At 39.0% G+C, this 21021-nt stretch overlaps 1 long non-coding RNA gene across 1 annotated transcript; it reads right to left on the bottom strand.

Annotated features, from left to right (window-relative positions):
* Positions 1–5528: 5528 nt before the first annotated feature.
* On the bottom strand, positions 5529–16701 carry LOC120225405. Its single transcript, XR_005526797.1, has 2 exons — positions 16631–16701; positions 5529–6120 (listed from the first exon to the last, which is right to left on the bottom strand). It is a non-coding gene; the product is annotated as an uncharacterized LOC120225405 (long non-coding RNA).
* Positions 16702–21021: the final 4320 nt, after the last annotated feature.

Here is a 21021-nt window from a genome sequence, read left to right as displayed (position 1 = left end):
GAGAAAAATGGTGACACCCTAGTCTCTCCTCCACAGACTGGGTGTCCCAACCTACTCTGTTCAGACGCAAACGACGTGGTTTGTCCTGCTCTGTGGACTCCTGTGCCTCCCTGGCGCTCGGCTAGAATTAAATGCAGATGTCTTAAAGAGTCCCGCTCTATGCTCCCTGGTTCTGGAGAAGAGCCACCCGCACTGCCTCACAGTGCTGCACACAGTTTGTCCCACTCCACCTACTCCTGAGCCTCCCAGGTGCTCAGCTGGGATTTAAACCCCGATGTATTTGAGGTTTCCACTGTTCACACCCTGGTTTCAGGGACATGCTCTTCGGCACCACCTGATACGTGGTCTCTGGCTGGCAGGCGCAGCCTCTCTTTGTCCTTTGAACGGCTATATACCTTCCTCCCACAGCACTCCAGGAAGAGGACTGCGCTCGTTACCATGTAGTTACTGTGCCTGGACTGGCTCCCCTCCTCCCTGGGTGCACGATCCAGGCAGCCAACCCCAGTCTGGAGGAAGGCCTGCAGTTAGAAATTGGATCTTTCTCTGTCCTGGTCTGTGGTTTTTCTCTTGTCTAGATACAGTCCTACGCTTTCCCAGCCTCTCTTTCTCTTCCCTTTGTCTCTCTGCAGAAGGGGATCTCTCCCCTCTGTTCCTCTGCCACATTTTATCTCTCCCAATTCACAATAATGCATCTATGGCCCATCAGGTTGTCCCAGTGGGTCCCTGGAGGCGTCTCTGTCACTTTGCCGCTCACAATCTTGGAGTTCAGTGTCCTTGGGCCTCAACACTGCTGTGATTGAGAGATGAGGGAACTTCAGATCTCCCTACTTCTCTGCCATGTTGGCCAGACCAGAGTTGTTTTGTTTTGTTTTTTACTGATTCAGTTTCATTGCTGGTAATCAGTCTGTTCATATTTTCTATTTCTTTCTGCTTTAGTTTTGGTACGTTATATGTTTCTAGGAATTTATCCATTTCTTTAGGTTGTCCAATTGGTTGGCATATAGGATTTTTACAATATTCTGTTAAAATTGTGTGTAATTTGCGGTGTTTGGATGTTACTTCTTCTATTTCATTATAATTTCATTTACTTGAGTCCTATCTCTCTCTTTTATGAGTCTGGCTAGAGGCTTATCAATTTTGTTTGGTTTCATTGATGTAGTCTATTATTTTTGTTTTAGTTTAGATTTTATGATTATTTATTTCATCTCTAATTTATATTACTTCTGTCCTTCTGCTGGTTTTGGATTTTGTCAGTTTTTGTTTTTCTAGCTACTTTCAGTGTAAAGTTAGATTGTTTATTTGAGATTTTTCTACTTTAGGTAGGCTTGTATTGCTATCAACTTCCCTTTTAGAACCACTCTTTCTGCATCCCCCAAATTTGGATCATTATGTTTTCACTGTCATTTGTTTCTAATTAAGTTTTTATTTATTCTTTGATTTCTTGGATGACTCATTCATTATTTAGTAATGCTATTTACCTTCCATGTATTTGGTCTTTTCCGATTTTTCTTGTGGCTGATTTCCAATTTCATAGCATTGTGGTCAGAAAAGCTGTATGGTATGGCTTTGATGTTTTTGAATTTGTTGAGACTTGTTTTATGGGCTAATAGTTGGTCTATTCTGGATAATGTTTCATCTGCACTTGAAAAGAATGTGCATTTGCTGTGATAGGAAGGAATGTTTCCAATATATGTTAAGTCTATCTTGTCTAGTCTGTCATTCCAAGCCACTGTTTCCTTATTGATTTTGGATGATCTGTTCATTGATGTATGGGGTGTTAAAGTCCTCTACTTTTATTGTATTACTATCAGTTAGTTTGTTTATGTTTCTTATTAGCTCTTACATATGGGTATTCCCATGTTGGGTGCATAAATATTTACAGTTGTTATATCTTCTTGTTGGATTGTCCCCTGAATGATTATATAATGTCCTTCATTTTCTTTTGTTAGTCTTTGTTTTAAAGTCAACTTTGTCTGATATCAGCATTGCTACTCTGGGTTTCTTTTGACATTCATTTGCATAATAAATATTTCTCCATCCCTTCACTTTCAATTTGCAAGTGCCTTTCAGTCTGAAATGAGACTCTTGTAGGCAGCATTTAGATGGGTCTTGTTTTTTTTCTTTTTTTTTTTTTTTAATCTATCTATCACCCTCTGTGTTTTGATAGGAGCATTTAGTCTATTTACATTCAAAGTAATTATTGATAGGTATGTATTGTCATTTTTTTTACTTGTTTAGTGGTTGTTTTTAGTTTTTTAAATCCTTTTATTCTCTTTCATGGTTTGTTGGCTTTCTTTAGTGATATACTTGAATTCCTTTTTCTTTATTCGTTCCAGATCTATTGCTGGTTTTTAATTTGCATCTTCTGCATATAGCAGTCTATATTAAGATGATGATTGCTTAAGTTCGAACCTATTCTTTACTCTTCCCCACACTTTCGGCATATGGCTTCATATTTTACATCCTTTTGTGAATCCGTTGACTGATTTTTACAGATATACTTATTTTTACAGCTTTTGTGCTTCCAACTTTTTATACTCTTACATATGGCTTTTCTAATCAAAGAGACCCCTTAATACTGTAGGACTGGTTTAGTGGTCATGAACTCCTTTTATTTTTGTTTAACTGAGAAGCTCTATCTCTCCTTCTATTCTAAATGATAGCCTTGTTGGATACAGTATTCTTGGCTGCAGGTTTTTCCTTTTCAGCACTTTGAATATAACATGCCACTCCCTTCTGGCCTGCAGTTTCTGCTGAAAATCTGCTGATAGCTTTATGGGGATTCCCTTGTATGTAACTGTCTTCTATTGTCTAGCTGATTTAAAATTTTTTTATCACTACTTTTTGTTATTTTAATTACTATGTGCCTTGGCATGGACTTCCTTGGGTTGATTTTGAGGGGAGAATCTCTGCCTCCTGGATGTAGATATCTGTTTGTTTCAACAGATTTGGGAAGTTTTCAGCTATTATGCCTTCAAATAAATTTTCTGCCCTTGTATCTCTCTCTTTGTATCTTCTTCCCTTTAATGCAAATATTATTATGCTTAATGAGGTCACTGAGTTCCCTAAGGCTATTCTTACCTTGCATAATTCTTTATTCTTTCATTTGCTCAGCTTGCTTTTTTTCCATTACTGTCTGTCTCCCAGGTCATTAATTTGTTTTGTTCCTCTGCTTCCTCTAGCCTGCCATCTCATAACATTTCTATAAGGCCAGTTTAGTGGTGGTGAACTTTCTTAATTTTTGTCTGAGAAACATTTTATCTCTCCTTTAAGTCTGAATAATAACCTTATCAAGTACAGTATTCTTTCTTATAGGTAATCTCCCCCTCCCCCCCCCCCCGCCCTTAGCTGATTTAATATATCTTGCCATTTCCCTCTGGCCTGCAAAGATTCTGATGAAACATCAGTTGATACACTTATGGGGCTTCCCTTGTAGGTAACTAGTTGCTTCTCTCTTGTTGCTTTTAAAATGTTCTCTTTATGTTTAAACTTTGACATTTTAATTATGTGTTATGGTGTAGACCTCCTGGGGTTCATCTTGTTTGGAACTTTTTGTTTCATAAACATGGATGTTTGTTTCCTTCCCCAGGTTAGGGAAGTTTTCAGCAATTTTTTTTTTTTCAAGTAAGTTTTCACTTTGCTTCATCTCTTCTCCTTACGGGACCCCTATACTGTGAATATCTAGTCACTTGGTATTGAAGAGATTCCTTAATCTATCCCCAGTTTTTAAAAAATTCTTTTTTCTTTTTACTGTCAGCTTAGCATTTTCCAGTACATTATCTTCCAGATCACAAAGGCTTTCTGCATCTGCTAATCTGTTGATTGCTTCTAGTGTATTCTTCATTTATTGTATTCTTCAACTCTGGTTTTTTTATCTTTTCTATATCTTTGTTGAAGTTCTCACTTTTTTTTTTTAATGTTCATTTATTTTTGAGAGAGAGAAAGAGAGAGAGTGCACAAACAGGGAAGAGGCAAAGAGGGAGATGGAGGATCCAAAGCTGGCTCTGTGCTTACAGCAGAGAGCCCAATGCAGGGTTTGAACACATGAACTGTGAGATCATGACCCAAGCTGAGTAGGGCGCTTAACTGGCTGAGCCATTCAAGCAGCCCCTTAGTTCTTCCACTCTTCTCTCCAGTCTAGTGAGTACATTTGTGATCATTACTTTAAACTCTATCAGGAATATTGTTTATCTGTTTCACTTAGTTCTCTGGGTGTTTGTCTTATTTTTTTTTTGGGGGGGGGTTGGCTATTTGTGTTTCTGTGAGTTGGTTCCCTTTTACCATGTCTCTCACTTGTCATTCTCTATCTGGTCTATTTTTCATTGTACATAAGCTGTCCAGGTGGCCCTTAGCTCTTCAGGAGGAGCTGCTCTATAAATAGGTGATTTGGTATGTCCACGGAGGGGATGACTTCAGGGTCTTCCTATGTCACTATCTTAGGCCAGAACTCACTTTGGTACTTTTACCTGGTAAACTGCTTATCTCCATTTTGTTTAGTTCTTTTCCTGATTTTGTTGTGTTCTTTCTTTTGGAGCATAGTCCTCTTTCTCTGTTGCTGTGAATTAAGTGAAATAACTACCTGAGTGTTGAAGGACTGGCCCTGTGTTGTGGCCATGTATGGACTGCATGTTTGGTGGCTTTCGTTGGCTAGTTAGAGCAGGACGGCTTGCAGGCTGGGGGTCCTGAAGCACTTGTGCCAGGGCTGCACTGGCCTGGACAGCTGGAGCTGGACTGGATCCTGGGGTACTCTGCATTGGTGCCAGCCTAGCAGAGCGGCTAGAGCTAGGGCAGGCATGGGCTGGGGCTTTCTCCACATCGGGGCTGCCGTGGTGAGATGGCTGGAGTGGAAGCCAGCACTGGCCAGGGGTGTCCTGCCGTGCTTTGCACCTGGGCCACCCTGGCGAGATGGCTGACATAATGGGTATGGCCCAGGGATGTCCTGGCGTGTACCACACCAGGGCAGCTTTAGTAATAAGACAGCTGGAGCTGGTGTGTCCTAAGGCCCAAGGCTCACTGAGGCAGTGGGTTGGCTAAAATACCAGGATGCTGCTCCAGTCTATAGTGTCAAGGTGGAGGGGGAACATAAATAATGTTGGTCACCAGTGTCTTCAATCCTGGAGAGAATTTCCAGCAGTTGTCCTTCTGCTTGTCAGATGCTCTAGGTTTAATAGTGCATTGCCTTCACTTGTATACAGTCTAGTTGCTCTTTAAGTTACTGTCTTACCATTGTGCCCCAGGTTGGGCAAGTCTGCATCCAAGCCCTTCAGTGCTGTCCCTTCCTACTGCTTTGGGAGTGGCGTTCCCATCAGCACTGTGTCTCCAGCTCTCCTACCCTTCTGTGTGTAGCCCCTCTCCACCCTTTGTTGTGCAGAAGCTGTTCATCAGCCTTTAGGTCTTCAGAAAGAACTGCTGTACATGTAGGTGTAGGTTGGGCATGGCCTGCATAGGAGAATTCAGGTCTTCCTTTGGCACCATCTTGGATACCTCCTCATAACATGACTCCTTCAACTACACAGACACATTAATACGTATTTTTATATTTATTGACAAAAATGGTCCAGAAAAGGATTAGGTAAAAATTACAGTGGTAAGCATTAAGAAAATCATAGTTTTTAGTTCTACTGTCTCTAGGAAACTATAACCAGTCTAGAAAGCTGTTTTGTCTCTTAAAACAGGACTCCGATCATACCACTAAAGTGTTAGATTTCAAGAGAAATTCTTCCTTTTCCCTTTTGTCAAAGCGAAATATAATGTAAGCCTTTGTTTTTACCCGTAAGCCTGCTTTCCAGAGGATGAACTGTGGTGGGTTGGAGGGAGTAGACAAAGAAATAGGCAAAATCTGGAAAGAAATGAAAGCTAGCGAGGGAAAAGGTTTCTTAAGTGCTCAAGAATCAATCATTCACTGAAGTAATCCTCTAGACCTTCCATATCCATTTCCAGAGAGGAGTTTAGAGAGGCGAGGGCAGAGGATGCATCCTTGGTTTTCTGGACACTTGGTCTGGGTTGAGGAACTTCTGGTTGGATGGATTCCTTCCTGATGTCTTTACTACCAGTTAGAATCCGTTGGCTCTCAAAAAAGAATTGGTTAGGATGGCTCAAAGAAAAGCCACAATCATCCACCTATACAAGAAAGCAAATGTATATATTAACAGAAAACAAAGGTATAAACAAAAGGGCTTCATAAACCATTCTAGACCTTGTTCAAAAACTAATGACCAAAACATGGAACCTAATAGTTTTCAGTCATAACACTCAATTCAGTACTTACATGATTTCATTCAGAGGGTGCTTCAACTACTACCTAAACATTAATGGCTCTTGCATTTGTATTTCCAACCCAAACCTCTGCTCTTAGTTCCAGTTCCCTATCCAACTTTACTTCCAGATCTACCTCTTACTCAACATCTCAGAGGGCTAAGCAAAGTGCCTGCCACATTGTCTGTCAATAAATATTTTGTTATTAAAAAAAAAAAAAAAAAAAAGAGGAGGATATAATCCTTAAACATTCCAGAACTGGGGCACTTGGGTGGCTCAGATGGTTGAGCATCCGACTTCATTCAGGTCATGGTCTCACAGTTCATGGGTTTGAGACGGGCATCAGGCTCTGTGCTGACAGCTTAGAGCCTGGAGCCTGCTTCTGATTCTGTCTCCTTCTCTCTTTCTCTCTGCCCCTCCACTGCTCATGCTTTGTCTCTCAAATAAAACATTAAAAAATAAACATTCCAGGACCACAGGAGCGGATATAAACATACACTGTTTTGATACTGGTCCCTGATACCACTCATATTTTAGAGTATATTTATAAATCTGACCTATGTAATCCCATTTAGTATTGTAAACACTGAAAAAGCAACCTAATGTAATTTCTTCATTCCAGTCTTGAGCTTTCCCTGCTCTTTCTCTCTATATAAAGTTTCTTCCTTTTTTGTAATTTTCAGTGGGACTTAATGCAAACATGACCAGGTTCATACTATTATTTCTTTTCTCAAATACTATCACTAAACTTTACATTAAATCTTGAATATCATTTCAATTACCCATTACCCTCTGCCTTTACTATTCAATGACGGTTTAAAAGGGTATTAATACTTTTTGTATTTAAACATTTAGCAAGTACTTTTTTCTAATTTCAATTCTAACATTTATTAATGAAGAAAAATATATTCCTTAATATTAACAAGCACTTATTTAATGGCTACTATGTGCCAGACATTATTCTAAGTGGAATTAAACACCCCTATGTACCCATTCACACACAGGCATATATTTAGTTAGCTTCCACTAAGAGCCCTGTGAAGGTAAATTATCAGTATTTTCCCACTTTAGAGAGAGGTTAAATAACTTACCTGAGATCACACACTGGCAGGGCCAGAGATGGGATATGAATTAGCTGAGCCCATGCTCATAACCAGTATGCTCTGTTATGTCCTTGTGCCAAGGTCAATAATTTTATAGTGTATTCATTTCTTAAGTTGTATAAACCTTTACTAACTCCTGGGCTGTGACCTAAAGTGTAAAGCATCTACACGAGTCACTTTCTTCACACTCAACCAGTGGGCTGGATTGAACTGATGACATGTTGGACCTCTGCCCTCCCAGCCTTCTGCAGTTGAAGCCGACAACAAAATGATACCATTTTACTGCAGTTACTTGCTGGTTTGTCTGTTATTTTCACTTCAAAGTTTTTTACAAACTGAGAAGCCATGACACTTTTTTTATTCATCTGTCTTCAACTTCTTTGTCTCACTCTTTGTACTGAAGTGATTTGCATACAGTAGGTATCTAAATATTTGGTGAGTTGAGCCCAGAACCAACAGTGTATACCAGTCATATATGCCACATATTGACTGAAGACTTCTTGTGTAGCAGGCCGCATCAGGAGCTGGTAGATTTTCAGCACACAAGAATGCATTTGACTAAGTCTAAAGAAATTTCCAGCCTAGTAAAGTAAGTCATATACTTAAAAACCTCTATCAAGAATAAAAGAGTGATAAGGGTCACAGATAAAGGCTTATTATCTCCACATTAGAGAGAAATTCCAGCTGGGGAAATCAAGGAAGGTTTTATGAGAGAAGTGCTATATGAGTTGAATTTGGGAAGACAGAGAGGGTGAAAAGCTGGGATAATGAGGTCAAGGTTAATATAAACAGCAGAGCCACATGAGCAAGGTAAGCAGGAGTGTCCCTGGAAAGCAAGTGGATCAGATGGCTTGGTGTAAAAGGCATATAAAAGGGAATAATAGGAAATGAAGTTGGAAACAGAGGCTGGGGCTGGACCTCAGAGAGCCTTGAAAACCAGGGGAGGCAGTCTAGCCCTAATTTTGTAGGCATCAGGGAGTCACTAAAAATTCTTAAGAGGGGAGGTGATGTGATTAAAGCAATGTATAATTTTATGATGGATTAAAATGGATCAGAAGGGGGTTAAAAGAACAGATGTCATGGTTCAGAATTAACCCTTTTACCAGGTGAACCTATAAAGAGAAACAAGGTGTTACTTGAAAACCCCAGGCTTCTCTGATTCTCTTTAGTCAGCTGCTGATACCTGCTCAGCCAATAATTTAAAATAAATTTAAATTCAGTGTATAGTAGATTGATAGTGTATAGAATAATTCATTTTAAGAGTTATTACATCACTAGAACAATTTTTATCTGCTACTTTGCTGCTTAATTTTAAAATGTTTCCTGAATGTTTTATGATAAATCTATAATTTTTATTAACAATGGAGTCATTTGTGAACTTCATTATATTCGATTTTTCACCCAGTTCATTAAAAACTGGGAGATCCAATATAAAGTTTGCATTTTACAAAATGTTTCATGAAAAGTTTATTTTGTAACATATATCAATCACAAGGCTTTATGTTTTATAAATAGAGAACATAAGAGATTGGAAAGACTTTGAGAATCCCTTCAATTGAACCTCCTACAGGTAAAACTAGGAACATGGAAGCCTAAAGAGATTACCTGGTTTATGCAAAGTCATGGTTTTGTCTAAATTATAATTAAGGCCTTTGACCAGATCACTTAATTGCTCTGAAATCTGTTTTAAGAGGTTTTATGCAAAGTCAAACAAACTTATAATCGCATAATATTTTTTAAATTTTTTAAAAATGTTTTTTATTTATTTTTGAGAGAGAGACAGAGTGTGAGCAGTGGAAGGACAGAGACACAGAACCTGAAGCAGCTCGAGGCTCTAAGCTGTCAGCACAGAGCCTGACGCGGGGCTTGACCTCATGGACTGTAAGGTCATGACCTGAGCCAGAGTCAGATGCTCATCTGAATGAGCCACCCAGGCGCCCCAATCATATATTATTTGTAGTGCTAAACTTGGCTATAAAACTATAAAAAACATAGTGGTATTATTTTATGTTAAAAAAAAATCTAGCACTTTGTGCTATAATTACATTGGAGATTTTCTACACCTAATGTTTCAACATGTTAAAATTCTCAGAACATCTATTATCACGAAGAGGACTATCTGGATTAAAATAAACTTCAGTTTGGACAAAATGAAATATAATAATTATAAACCTTGGTTTCCTCATCAATGAAATAGAGATATTAATAATAATAAAGTTGCTATGGGGAAAACCAAAGAAAACAAGAGTGTAAAAATAAAGTTGTTGGTTCTATAAAATCTAATTGCTCTGATTAGAAAGGCTCAAAAAAAGCAAGTCACCTAAAAAAATCAAGTTGAGGGGCTCCTGGGAGGCTCAGTTAAGATTCAGACCTCGGACCAGGTCATGATCTTGCAGTTCATGAGCTTGAGTGACACATCAGGCTGTGTTGACAGCTCAAAAGTTGGAGCCTGCTTCGGATTCTGTATCTCCCTCTCTCTCTGTCCACAACCCTGCCCCGGCTCACACTCTGTTTTCTCTCTCAAAAATAAACAAACATTACAAAAAAAAATTTGGGGAGAGGGGCGCCTGGGTGGCTCAGTTGGTTGAGCGTCTGACTTCAGCTCAGGTCAGGATCTCACGGTGTGTGGGTTTGAGCCCTGCATCGGGCTCTGTGCTGACAGCCAGCTCAGAGCCTGGAGCCTGTTTCAGATTCTGTGTCTCCCTCTCTCTCTGACCCTCCCCTGGCTCATGCTGTCTCTATCTCTCTCTCAAAAATAAATAAAATATTTAAAAAAACAAACAAAACAACAATAACAAAAAAGTTTGAGTTCCCAAAAGTTAAGGGAAAAAGATCATATTGCTTTATATGTGTCTGTAGCTTCCTCTTCTACTTGAAAGAAACCTGAACCGGAAATTGGTGACGGTATATTATGGGTATAGTTAATTAAAAAAAAAGTTCAATTCTGGGGTACCTGGATGGCTCAGTTGGATAAGCATCTATTCTCTTGATTTTAGCTCAGGTTATAACCTTACAGTTTGTGAGACTGAGTCCGGTTGGAGCTCTGCATTGACACACGAAGCCTGCCTGGGATAGTCTCTCCCCCTCCCCCTGCTCGCTCTCCTTCAAAATAAGCTTAAAAAATTGAAATACAATCTCAAAACCATACTCAAATAAGACACCTTGCCCATACATCATAAGATGAATAAAAGACCTTTAAATGTTTTTAACTTTAAGATATACTGTTTAAAAATGCACATTTTTTATTCCATTTTAATTCTTATTAACCAACAAAAACAGTGACAAGGGTCCTGAATCAAGGGCACGTACCATGTATCTATGTGATGTTTGGGTTTCAACTGTCTCTCTTAGGTTTGGGATTGCACTTTAGTAACTCATTTTGATAATAATCCATTTTACTGAACTTATGGTCTACTTCAGTGACTTGATAGCATGATGAAATTGTGAAGCATTTCCTTCTATATGCTGGACTATATTTTTTTCTAAGATAGGTTGTCTTTTAAATGTTTTCTTTCCTTCTGGCTGAAGGAAGCATAATGGCTGGCATTCAGTTTCCTTTCGACTTGTCCAGAAAGATTAACTTTGGTTTATGCTCCTCCCCCCATCCCCCAACAAAAACAGATTTTACTTCAAAATTAATTTAGGAGAATAGAGAAAGCAAACTTTCCCACTGAAAACCCCCATTTTCACTTATTTCTGCTCAAAAGTCAGCAGCTATTTTCTTTACTCCTTATTTTTAAAATAGTAGGAACATTCTAGATTTGGAAACACTGAGTATTTTCTGTTTCTTTGATTGCCATTTTCCTTAATTGGTTGCTATTGGTGATATTTTCCTTTGTGGTGGATCATTTTTAATATGTTTTATACATTGTGTTCACTAGTGAGAAAGGGAAATACTTTGATTCATTTGCATTCTACTATAGTAGCTTAATAGTCCTGAAGTACTGTAAGGGATATGAAATAATATCAGTGTAGTTGGTGTCCAGAAGAAGGGAATGGGGTGAAGGCCTTTATAGGCTACATTATTAATTTTGGATCTCATCTTCAGGGCAATTGGGAAGCCTTTAAGGGTTTTTCTTTTTTTTTTTTTTTAAAAGCAGTTTACTAAAGTAATCATGTTCCTCGATTTTAGAGATCATTCCAACAGCTGTGTGGAGGGTAAAGACGTGGAATGGTACATGTGTTGTAGATAGTGGGAAATGAGTTAGGAAGCTACTACAGTGATCCAAGCGAGAGGCGATGATGGCTTCTAGCCCAGTACTCTAATTGATATCCATAATAATGATCCTGAGTTATTACAAAAGACCTTAATTGTATTTGGTGTATCCTGTTTAAGATTGCAGGCAAATGTGATAGAATTTAATAAGATTTCTGCAAAGATTTATATGGTGGGAAAAAATTATGCTCAGATATTTGGAAAATAAGCATCAAGAATGACTCAGTTTGCTAAAGAAATGATTTTCAATTACAATTCGGAGATTAATCCACACAAGGCCTAATGTTTTCATTTACACATGGAGCATACCAAAAGAAAAAAACAGACCACAGGATAAACACTGCTCCCTAAAAACACTGAGGAAAACAGATTTCAAGCAGCCCAGATTTTGACATCTACTAATGGAATCTCTCTCAAACATTTGCTTGGAATCAACATGTTCTGCACACAATGACCTTCACACAAACACAGGTCTCATATTTCTGCCACAGCAAATGAAGGAATGGAAGCAATATTGTTTTACCTATGGGATGTTTGGGTTTTAATCAAGAAATTTTGCAATGACAGCTTATAATGAGGCAGCTGGTATTACCAAAAAAGCCATATGGAACCATCATAGTGTGGCTGTAAATGGTACCAATTAACTGGTTCATTTTCAAAACTTTCGTTAAAATGAGTTTGATTGCAGAGTCCTCAGGAAAATAAACATAGCTTTAAAAATTTTGTTAAGGGCGGCAGGCAGCATGGCAGAAAACTGACAATAAAAATGGATTCTAGTTTTAATTTAATGAGAAAAAATAATAGATATTGACAACTAAAAATCTATAATGAGACATCTAGTGAATTCAAACAGCCTTTTTATTCCATTGATTTTTATGTGGCTTAAACTATATGCGGGAGGATTTAGACATACATCTTTTCAATATCTTCACTACTCTAAGGCAAGTTTTAAAATTGCCCATAGCAGTAATATTCCTACAGGAATAGAATACTCAGTAGATACTACAAAAACAGATCTGGGAACTAAAAATTTCTTCTCATTTTTTTGTGATTATGTCACAAACTCAATGTTTAAATCTAATTTTCACATCTTATTTTAAAAAAAGGAAAGAGGTTGAATAATAGACCTTAATTTGTGGAAGTTCTGAGGCATCTTATTCAAAAGAGTCCACAAATAATTAAGAACATGTCTGAAATTAAAACTCTCAAGCTGAGTAGGCAAATTAAGGAATGTGGTCTTTAAGGAAAAGGTTAATTCAAAGCTGCTGGTGAAAATATCAAATGCATGTGGCTTATCTGGTGAGATTCCTATGTTGCTAAAACTAATGAGAATTTGTGCTTGTATACTATTTTAGTGATGTTTATTTAGTCCTTTACATTTTGTGAAAACAGGGGTGCCTGGGTGGCTCAGTCAGTTGAGCGTCTGACTCTGGCTCAGGTCATGATCTCACGGTTCGTGGGTTTGAGCCCCACGTCAGGCTCTGTGCTGACAGCTCAAAGCCTGGAGGCTGGTTTGGATTCTGTGTCTCCCTCTCTCTCTGCCCCCAAAATAAATAAACATTAAAAAAATTTTGTGAAAACAAAGTCTTTATGGCTTTAAGTAATAGTTATATTTTCAATAGTCAGGTGTAATAGAAGAGAAGACTCACAGGAAAGTCATGTAGAACTGCTGGTTTTCAGGGTGGTTTTTTTTTTTGGTTTTGTTTTTGTTACAAACTATGATGGTTGACTCATGAATCTAGACAAGAAAATGCTAGTGACCTCATAGTCATTATTACAGATACAGTATCAGATTCCATAGAAGTACACAGTCATGGCTAGGCTCATAAGCTTTAATGACTTACTTGAGAGTCAAATTTAAATCCAAGTCCATCTCTTATAAGCAGTATGACCTTGCACAGGTCGCTCAGCTTCTCTAAACTTTACTCATAAATGGGAGTAAGAATAGTACCTCACTGTAATACTGTAGTATGGATCAAAAGAGCTAATCTGGTCAAAGTGCTTAGTGCTGTATGTGTGAAGAATTTAATAGATGTTGGTTAATAGTACTGTATTCATTATTGGTAATATTAAAGGATATACTTTTCCTATGAAATATTTTATACTGTAAGAGATTCTGCTATTATGTAACCACAATAGAAAAACTATTGCATAAAGACTAAATAGAAAAAATTAAAATGATTATAAAACAGCATGGCATGGTAGTTGATGATGAATTCAAAGAATGCAACATCTTTTGTGGGAGGATCATGGATGAATCCCTTTGAAAGCTGATAAATAACAGACTCCCCCAAAATGCACACATACACTCACAGAAAAAAATGTCTCAGGTGCATGGATTTTCAAGTCCATTCTTGGATGTCTGTCTTAGGTTAGGAAGCCATAATCAGGACAAGTAGTTGCAAACAGGGGGTCAGTGAGCAGAATTTCACCTGCTCTAATGTGTTCTAATGACCTGTATACAGGTCTTTAAACGTGTCCATGTGAATGCCCCTAACAGGATGTGAATTCATCAGCACACCATGGTGCCTCCCATACTCTCTCGTATTAATCTCAGCCACCCTCAACTTTTTTTTTTTTTTTTTTTAAAGAGAGTGTGGGAGAGGGAGATAGAATCTTAAGCAGGCTCTATACTAAGCACAGAGCCTGATGCAGGGCCTGATTTTATGACTGTGAGATCATGACCTGAGCTGAAACCAAGAGTTGGATATCTAAATGACTGAGTCACGCTGGTGCCCCCACCTTTATTTTTTTTGGGTTATTTGCCTGACCTCTGTAGACCTCTTAGTTGTGACTCTTGCTTTACACCTTTCAGAACCTACTAGGTCTTCTTATACAGGCATATTTTGTTTTATTGCATTTCCCAGGTAATGGTGTTTTCTACAAATTGAAGATTTGTGACAACCCTGCAATTGAAGAAGTCTATTGGCAACATTTTCCCAATGGCATTTGCTCACTTCATGTCTCTCTGTCACATTTTGGTCATTCTTACAATATTTCAAACTTTGTTATTATTATTGTTATTATGGTAATCTTTGACATTATTATTTTAATTGTGTTGGGGCATCAGAAACCACGCCCTTATAAGATGCGAAACTTATATTGATAAATGCTGTACCTGATTCCTCCACTAACTGACCATTCTCCTGTCTGTCTCTCTTTCCTCCAGCATACCTATTCTCTGAGACACAGCAATACTGCAAGTAGATCAATTAAGAACCCTATAATGGCCTTTCAGCATTCAAGTGAAAGGAAGAGTCTCATATCTCTTAGAGCCTACTGAGGAAGGCATGTTGAAAGCTGAGATAGGCCAAAAGCTAGGCTTCTTGTGCCAGTTAGCTAAGGAAAAGTTCTTGAAGGAAATTAAAAGTACCAACCCAGTGAACACACAAATTATTAGACTGCAAAACAGCCCTATTGCTGATATGGAGAAAGTTTTTGTGGTTTGGACAGAAGACACACCAGCCACAAGATTCCCTTAAGCCAAAGCTAATCCAGAGCCAGGCCCTAATTCTCTTCAATCTCATGAAAGTTGAGAGCGGTGAGGAAGCTACCGAGGAAAAGTGTGAAGCTAGCAAAGGTTGGTTCATGAAGCTTAAGGAAAGCAGCAAAGTGTAACATCAAAATGCAAGGCGAAGCAGCAAGTGTTAATACAGAACGTGCAGCAGGCTATCCAGAAGATGTAGCTAAGATAATAAATGAAGGGACTACACTAAACCACCAGATTTTCAATGTAGACAAAAGAGCCTTTTTGTGGATGAGCACAGAAAGTTGTTTCATGATATGGAATGTACTCCTGGTGAAGATGTTGGAAAGATTGTTGAAAGGACAACCAAAGATTTAGAACATGACATAAATCTAGCTGAGGAAGCAGCAGCAGGGTTTGGAAAGACAGACTCCAATTTTGAAAGATACTCTACTGTGGGCAAAATGCTATCAAACAGCACTGCATGCCAGAGAAAGCATTCATGAAAAAAAGTCAAGTTGATACGGCAAACTTCTCTGTTATCTTATTTTTAAAACCAGCCACAGCCACTCCAGCCTTCAGCAACTACCACCCTGAACATCAGCAGCCATCAACACGGAGGGAGGAACCTCCACCCCTGAAAAAATTATGACTTGCTGAAAGCTCAGATTATAGTATTTTTTAGCTGTACTTTTTAATTAGGGTATGTACATTTTTTAGACATAATGCTATTACATACTTAATGGACTACAGAATAATGGAAACATAAGTGGCATCTATACTGGGGAACCAAAAAATGCATTCGGTTCATTTTATCATGGTGGTCTGGAACCGAACCCATGTCCGCAATGTATGCCTGTACTAGAGCAGCATGGGAAAAGAGGCTGACGAGGGAAAAACCAAACACGTTTCCCTGAGTCCCCTGAAGTCATGGGTCCTACGTGTAATGAAGTTCAGCCATGCAGGTAAATATGAGATATGGGAACTAAGGGTAACACGAGGTGGCAGCCAGAAGTAAAAGAGTCAGATTTTCTACAGGAAAGACGGCAAAAGCCTCTGGTTTTTCTAGGCACCTGAGGGCAACTGTTCCACAGCTACTCCAAGATTAGGCTAACTAAGGCCATTGGTCAAATCTGGCCCACTGTCTGTTTTGGTAAATAAAGTTCTATTGGAATACAGCCATCTCCTTCATTTATATATTGTCTATGGCTACTCTGGACTACAACGGCAGAGATGAGCAGTTTTTGACAGAGACCACATGGACAAGAAAGTCTAAAATTTTTACAATCTGGCACTTTCCTGAAAAAGTTACTGACCCTTGGTCTCAGCCCTAGACATGAAGGGGTGGGTGGCAGCTGAAGTACAGTAAGGTTTTCTCATTGTGTAGCTTCTCTTTGTTACGGTATTTCTGGGTCTGTAGATTCCTAATTTAATTCTCTGACCTATCTATCAATTTTATAAGGTACCTAATACCATGTGATAAATCCCTTTCTGGTGAAAATAGCTGGAGCTGCAACTAAAAACCCTGAATAAAACACAGAATAACAACAAAACAAAGGATTAGGCGATAAAGTTTAAAAATGTACTTACATTATGTGTCATCTCGAAGTACTTCTGACAGGCTACTTGGTAATGTGTCCCTTTTACTAAATCCAAAATCTAAAATGAATTGGAAAAAGAGAAAGCAAAGTTAGAAACTAAGTCTCTGTAAACCACTGTAGCTCATGGCTGTTGGCCTTTTCATAATCGTTATTCCAGACAGGAAATGCATTAAATCATGTAGCATGTTGTACTTCTGCAGCCTGGGCACTGTGATAATTTTGACGTTATACACTAGCCGCTTAGGTCAGCATTAAGCTACAGATGACAAGGGATAGTAAGTGATCTTTCTGACCTACCAACTGTGAATTTCAATAACTTTACCTTGACAACGAGATGAAAACAGATCCTAGGATTGTGACTTTGACAGTTATTGTCAGAACATCATATTGCAACTTCTCTCCCACAATTATAGATATAAATCTAGTAATCTAAATGATTGGTGCATGAAGCAATCAGGTATACTATTTAGATTTTTATTTTCCACATTACCAGTTTATACAGATACAGCCCAAAATACAGCTGTGTGCCCATCAGGAAAATTTAATGTAAGTCCTTTGGACGAGTGTCTGTGGAGAGGGAATGCTTTTACCTTCAATCAGATTTGTTCTTTTTTTGAAATGAAGTTATTTCTAGTAAAGCTCAGCAGAATATGAGAGTGAACAGTCTATTCTGAACACCTATTAGGAACATCATCCTATCTTTTGTAAATACAATTTGCTTTCCAATTCGACTTCATGTAATCTCTTCAGAGCGGTACCAACTCCCATTCTTATCAGCCAAATGCAATGCTAGTTGAAATTTGTAAAGTTTCATCACCTCCCCTGCCAAATAAATAAAATGTATATTTGGCCTGTTTATCAAACACAGTAAAAATGCTGGAATTAAGAGATAGCCTAAAATGAAGGGAAATATAATTCTGGAGAAATGTTCATTTCTATACCTTTTCAAAAGGCTGACCTTCCTGTGACAACAAGAAATGTACATGAAGTCTCAAATTTCTGCAATCCTCATTACTGAATATAGCTTACATCTTTTGACAGATACATAAAATTATTACAGTTACAGAGCAGGAATCATACAGTACTGACAGGGTGCTTAAAAGAACTGTTTTTCTCTTATTGTCTTATAGATTACATTTCTGAATTTCTGAATTTCAGGTCACCTTTTATTAAATCCTTTATGAAAGACCTATACAAATGCCAACCAATCACAGCACCCAGGATGCTGCTTATTTGACCTGTCATTTTTCTTGAATTCATTAGAGCAGAAATGAAAAATAAATCAATTTAAAATGAATGGCTATAAAGTTTTAAAATTGAAGAAAGCAACAGTTTTCAAAGTAATTGTAACACTCTGAGCTCATATTCTCCAATGTTTTTACATACAGATATTCAAACTGTGTTGAGATGAACTTGTAATTGATTATTTGCAAACATCAATGATACCATGAAGGAACATCTGTGAATTGCAATTTTGGAGAAGCAAAGCCTTCAAACTTTAGTTAAGTTTAAATGATACTGTAAATTACCTGAAAAGAATTCACAGATATAAACAAAAAGCTCAACTGTGTGATATATAACAAAGCTCTTTTATGTAAAAACACAACAATAAATCCAACATCATATTCTATGTATATACACATTAAGATATATATTTAAGTATATATATGAGCTTATATGCATATATTTAAATATCTTCCTTGGAAAGTAAATATGTAACATTATATACATATATTCTAATATATATATATATATTTGGGAAACATTTTTTAAACTAAAAAAGGATTAAAATTTTTTTTTTAATGTTTTATTTATTTCTGAGAGAGAGAGAGAGAGAGCATGAGCAGAGGAGGGTCAGAGAGAAAGGGAGACACAATCTGAAACAGGCTCTAGGCTCTGAGCTGGCTGTCAGCACAGAGCCTGACACGGGGCTTGAACCCACGAAAGGTGAGATCATGACCTGAGCCAAAGTCGGTTGCTTAACCGACTGAGCCACCCAGTTGCCCCTGTTCTACCATTTTTTAAAAAATTTTTTTTTTTTATGTTTTTATTTATTTCTAGAAGACAGAAACAGCGTGAGCAGGGGAGGGTCAGAGAGAGAGGGAGGCACAGAATCTGAAACAGGCTCCAGGCTCTGAGCTGGCAGTCAGCACACAGCCCGACGCGGGGATCGAACCCACGAACTGCGAGATCATGACCTAAGCGAAAGTCGGACGCTTAACCGACTAAGCCACCCAGGCGCCCCTGTTCTACCATTTCTATGTGGAGTGCAACTTGGGACTCTTCCTGCACCGAATTTTCTTAAATTTTTCTGATACAAACCTCACTAGCAAATGCTATACTAAGATAGTCTACAGGTATGCTGAGGATGGCACTGGTATAATCTGTCAATGGATTGGGTGACTCCAAGGCAGGAAATACAAAGCTAAAAATCAAAAGAAAAGAGAACTGAGGTATCAGCAATATACTAAAATCAGTTTGTGAAATAGGAGCAAAAACTTGACAAAAAACACCAAGAGAGTAGAGGCGAGATGGTGGAGTAGGGAGCTCCGTGCATTTCGCTTGCACCCATCTCTCAAACAGACAAGGCCTGAAGTCATAGGACACTGAGTCACAGGAGTTTGGGAAGAGAAAGAGACAGAGTACACTGGGAATGCACCCTCATAACTGCATGAGTGAGAACTGGGGAAGATAAAAGGGGCCAGGACCAGAAACATGGAGGGAGAGGAGGGAGCCCTGCTCCGGGCAGCCGCAGTGAGTCCAGAGGAAAAGAAAGAGCAGCTGAAACTGCTCATAGAACTGTCCCTGGAGAAGAGAAAAACCTCAGCTTGGAAGGAGAGTGTTTTTAGTTCTACTTGGGGTGCTGACTCTGAACTAGGTGCCCAGGGGCCCAGAGGGTGCCAGGAAAAACTACTCTGCTGCACTCCCAGCATCATCCCCAGTGGTGAGGATGCTGCGGGCCTGAGGCTGCAGATCCCAGGCTGTGATCCCAGGCTGTGCCGCTACCCGCCCCCCACCCCCCACCCCTCGACCCTCGGCAGCAGGGAAGCAGCGACCTGCTGGATTGTGTTTCAGGCAGTATCAATAAAGCACGTGGACTGGGACCTGGAAACGAGGCGGGGTGTGGGGCATAGAACTCAGCCCACCTTGGCTACGACCCCAGCACAGGGAGATCGGATGCAAAGGAGTGATTTGCAACACTTGGTTCCAGAAGGGACTGGGGTGCTGCCATTTTTCTCCCCACAACCACCAAGGCAGGGCCTCAGGGAGCAGCCAGCTGGACACAGTGGAGGTGAGACCAGCCTACACCAAACCACGCCCATCCCTGCTAGAGACCTGTTTTCTTTTTTTTCTTTCTCACCAGAGCCCAGGGCAAGACAAAAATGGATGCACTGCCATGATTAACCCTAAATAATTCTTTCTATTCAGATATATTCTCCCTTTTCTCATTCGTAACCATCCACTCTGCTGGTCTGGGCACTCTGGTCACTGGTTTGCTAAAACAGTCACATTTAATCCATTCTCTAGATGTACATTCTACACCTCCACCGCTCCCTTTTTCTCTCTCTCTCTGGAGTAATCAGACTAGTTTCTGAGTAACATTACCTTCATTTCTTTCTCCTTGCCTCTAAACATATTCTATGATTTCTTCCTCTGAATCAAGCCTCTTAGTCTCTCTGCCTGGTCATTTCATTTCCTATTTTGCTTCTTCCCCACCTTGTCATTTCTCTCTTTGTATATGCTCTTCCATCAGCACTGCATACACCTGGCTCTTTATTTGGCTGGGAATTCTGATTTTATGCCTTTAGGCTGTCCTTTGTCTTTTCGTTTTTTTCTTTTTCTCTTAATTTTTTTTTTTTATGTTTTATTTATTTCTAGGAGAGAGAGAGACAGCATGAGCAGGGGAGGGTCAGAGAGAGAGGGAGTCACAGACCGAAACAGGCTCCAGGCTCTGAGCTGGCAGCCAGCACAGAGCCCGACGCGGGGCTTGAACCCACGAACCGTGAGATCATGACCTAAGCGAAAGTCGGACGCTTAACCGACTAAGCCACCCAGGTGCCCCGCTTAATTTTTTTTTTTTAATTTTAATTTTTATTATTTGTCTTCCCTCCTTCCTCTTTTTTTCTTTTCTTTCTTTTTTTTTTTTTTTTGGTCCCTTCCTTTTTTTCTTTTTCTTTTTCAGTTTGTGTGTTTGTTGGATTTGTCTGTGCATTTGTGTACCTTTGTTCCCTGTGTGGTTGTCTGTTTTCTTTTCCAGGGCTACCTCAAGAAACAAGCCAAAGTACACATGGTGGAGAGTCCCAAATACCACTACGAGTAGGGAAACAAAATAACCAAAGTCTCAACAAGAGAAACCAAGAGACACCATTAAAAGAACAC

This window comes from Hyaena hyaena, unplaced genomic scaffold (genome assembly GCF_003009895.1).
Source record: "Hyaena hyaena isolate Hyena2069 unplaced genomic scaffold, ASM300989v1 scaffold_1387, whole genome shotgun sequence".
Taxonomy (NCBI): domain Eukaryota; kingdom Metazoa; phylum Chordata; class Mammalia; order Carnivora; family Hyaenidae; genus Hyaena; species Hyaena hyaena.
The sequence above is the reverse complement of the archived record's forward strand: the minus strand, read 5'-3'. Positions and strand labels throughout refer to the sequence as shown.